Source organism: Lemur catta, chromosome 6 (genome assembly GCF_020740605.2).
Source record: "Lemur catta isolate mLemCat1 chromosome 6, mLemCat1.pri, whole genome shotgun sequence".
NCBI classification, from domain to species: domain Eukaryota; kingdom Metazoa; phylum Chordata; class Mammalia; order Primates; family Lemuridae; genus Lemur; species Lemur catta.
The window spans coordinates 57723009-57726646 of record NC_059133.1 but is presented as its reverse complement, the minus strand read 5'-3'; positions in this window follow the sequence as shown (position 1 = coordinate 57726646).

The following is a 3638-nucleotide window of genomic DNA, read 5'->3' as shown; positions in this document are numbered from 1 at the left end:
CCCAGCAACTCGGGAGGCTGAGGCAGAAAAAGGATTGCTTAAGCCCAGGAGTTTGAGGTTGCTGTGAGCTAGGCTGACGCCATGGTACTCTAGCCAGGGCAAAAGAGCGAGACTCTGTCTCCAAAAAAAAAAAGAGGCTCGGGCTGGGGTGCAGTGGCTCATGCCTGTAATCCTAGCACTCTGGGAGGCTGGGGCGGGTGGATCGTTTGAGCTCAGGAGTTCGAGACCAGCCTGAGCAAGAGCGAGACCCCATCTCTACTAAAAATAGAAAGAAATTAGCTGGACAACTAAAAATATATAGAAAAAATTAGCTGGGCATGGTGGCACATGACTGTAGTCCCAGCTACTTAGGAGGCTGAGACAGGAGGATCACTTGAGCCCAGGAGTTTGAGGTTGCTGTGAGCTAGACTGACACCACAGCACTCTAGTCCAGGGAAACAGAGTGAGACTCTGCCTCAACAACAACAAAAAAAGAATGGGCATGGCCGTAATCCAATAAAGCTTAATTTACAAAAAAAGTAGCAGGCTGATGGAGAAAATGTTAATTATGCAGAATTAAAATGTGTGACTCAACAGTGGCCTTTACATTGTGAGTAGCACAAGAAATTGAGAAGAATTAGAAAACTATTATCTGATTCAGCAAAGATGTTGCTCATGTCATTGATAAATGAAGTTCCAACATACCTCTTCATTGTTTCACTTTTATCTTACTCCTTAACTTAAACAAAAATATCAGCCAACATTTATGTCAGAACTATACAATGTTGGTAGTGAGGTGAGCAGCTGTTTTGCTGAATCAAATAGTAATCAGGTATTTGTAGTCATATTTTGTGAAATATTGTTGGAAAAAGAATTACCAAAACAGATAGATTTTCAAGAAATAGCAAGTCATACTGAAGGTATATCTGTAAACTGAAACGGTAAGTATTTTGGCTTAAAATTCATGTTATTTCTAAAATCATTAAAAAACATTTTAGTGGTATTGTGAATTTTACTAACAAAATTATTTTTTAGATTCTTATCCATTTTGGGACAGAGTGATTTATGAAATTTTTAAGTCTGAAAAGAAAAATAATAAAAATCAGACACAGAAAATAGAAGTGAAAATTATAGGGCATCTAAACTAATGGAAATAAATATCAGAATTGTTGAATACCAATCATTGAAGAAAAACCATCACATTCATGAAAGGAAGAAATAGTTAACCCTTTGCTTCCAGATTGTTGGAATGCAAAACAGGTGTTTATATTTTCAGACTAGTACAAATGACTTGATGTAAAAAAATATAAATTAGGGTGTAAAGATTGTTTGCTAGTTCAGCATTTAGGAGTGACAGCAGAAAAGCATGTTCATGGGTCCAAGGAATGGAGGGCATATTTGGTAACTCCAGATGGTACTAATAAAACTACTAGGCCAGGCACGGTGGCTTACTCCTGTAATCCTAACACTTTGGGAGGCCGAGGCAGGAGGATCACTTGAGGCCAGGAGTTCAAGACCAACTTGACCTCATCTCTACAAAAAATAGAAACAATTGGCCAGGCATGGTGGTATTTGCGTATAGTCCCAGCTACTGAGGAGGCTGAAGCAAGAGGATTGCTTGAACCTGGGAGTTTGAGATTGCAATGAGCAGTGACACCATGGCACTCCAGACTGGGCAATAGAGCAAGACCCTATCTGGGGGAGGGGGGAAAAACCCTACTAGGCAAATCTTTTTACCAAGAAAAAATTAGAGAACACGTTGTTTCTAAAGACTACTAAAATTTTCAAGATTTGTTCAGAGAATCAACTAATGACTCAATTTTCAATTACTATATAAACTAATAAAAATATTGATATTATAGTTTTTAGTGTTCTTTATAGTTTAGTAAAACATAATAGGCCTTTATCTGATAGACAATAGAATAAAAAGAAAAATGGAGTAGACACAGATAATTGTCTACATAGACAATATAGTGCAACAAGAATGGAACATATTACAAAAGAAATTACATGAAGATATTTAAGAATATTGGAAAAGAATGCAAAATTCGCCCTATAATTGATGAGGTATCTCCACACTGGAAGAAAAGCACCTGGTAGTGATTTATCTCCAGTACACAGATGAATCAGCCTCTGTACTGGTAAAGATATTTGTTACTTTAAAAGATTTGGTGTCAACCACACAGGTTGTATTTCCAATACATTATTTTATACTTTAAATGATTGTGACTTTGATAATGAATATTTGAAAGAACTTAATTGATGGGGCATATACAATAGTAGGAAGGAAGACTGGAGTGGCTACAAATTTGTTAAAAAATTTTCCTCTAGTTATCATTTGCCACTGTTTAAATTATCAATTGGAATTCAATATCTGAAATAAGGCAATCATTTAAAAAATATTCTGTATAAAACTTATTCTATTTATCACCAATCCAATAAAAAGGAAACTGAGTTAGGAATTGTAGCTAAGGAACTTGATATTGAAATAGTTAAAATTAGCCAAGTACTGGAGTTGAAATGGGTGGCGTGTAGTTTGTGAACTGCCACTGCTGTATGGCACACATATCCTCCATTATATATACATTTTTCTCATTCTTTTTATTGTGGTTTGGCAAAGAAATTAGCTAACTTTAATTTCTTGCAAGACTTTGCTTTAATGATTGCTATCCCTCAAGAATTTTCATTACTTTCAATTGTATTGTAGTCAAGATCAAATAACATTCGGAAAGTAATAATAATAAAATGCACCACAAAAGCTCTGGAAAATTTAAAGATTGGTATTAGAAAGCATAAATCTCAAGTTGAATATTTGGTTAAGTCATAAGTTTAAAAACATTGAATTTAATAAAAATAAATTTAACACTCTGCCTAGGAATGTGTTACTAAGAAGTAATTAAATTGTCTTTTATTAGAAATAGCATTTTAAATTATGCTGATTTATTAAAACCCTCTCCCAACTCAAGAACTATAAACAACCCCATTAGAAAGTGGGCAAAGGCTGGGCGCAGTGATTCATGCCTGTAATCCTAGCTCTTTGAGAGACTAATCATTAGAGAAATGCAAATTAAAACCACAACGAGATACCATCTTAACCAGTCAGAATAGCTATTATTAAAAAGTAAAAAAATGGGTGAGGGAATGGGAAAAAAAAGAAAAAATTAAATTAAATTAAAAAGTCAAAAAATAACATGTTGGCTAGGATGCAGAGAAAAGGGAACGCTTATACACTGTTGGTGGGAATATACAGTGGTACAACCTCTATGGAAAACAGTATGGAAATTTCTCAAAGAACTAAAAATAGGATTACCATTTGATCCAGCATCATACTACTGGGTATCTAGCCAAAGTAAAAGGAATCATTATGTCAAAAAGATACCTGCACTCAAATGTTTATTACAGCACTATTCGCAATAGCAAAGATAATAAAACCAACCTAAGTGCCCATTAACAGGTGAGTGGATAAAGAAAACATGGTGTGTGTATACACACACACACACACACACACACACACACACACACACACACCATGGAATACTACTCAGCCATAAAAAATAAATCATGTTTTTTGCTGCAACATGGATGGAACTAGAGGCCATTATCTTAAGTGAAATAATTGAAAACAGAAAGTCAAATACTTCATGTTCTCATAAGTGAGA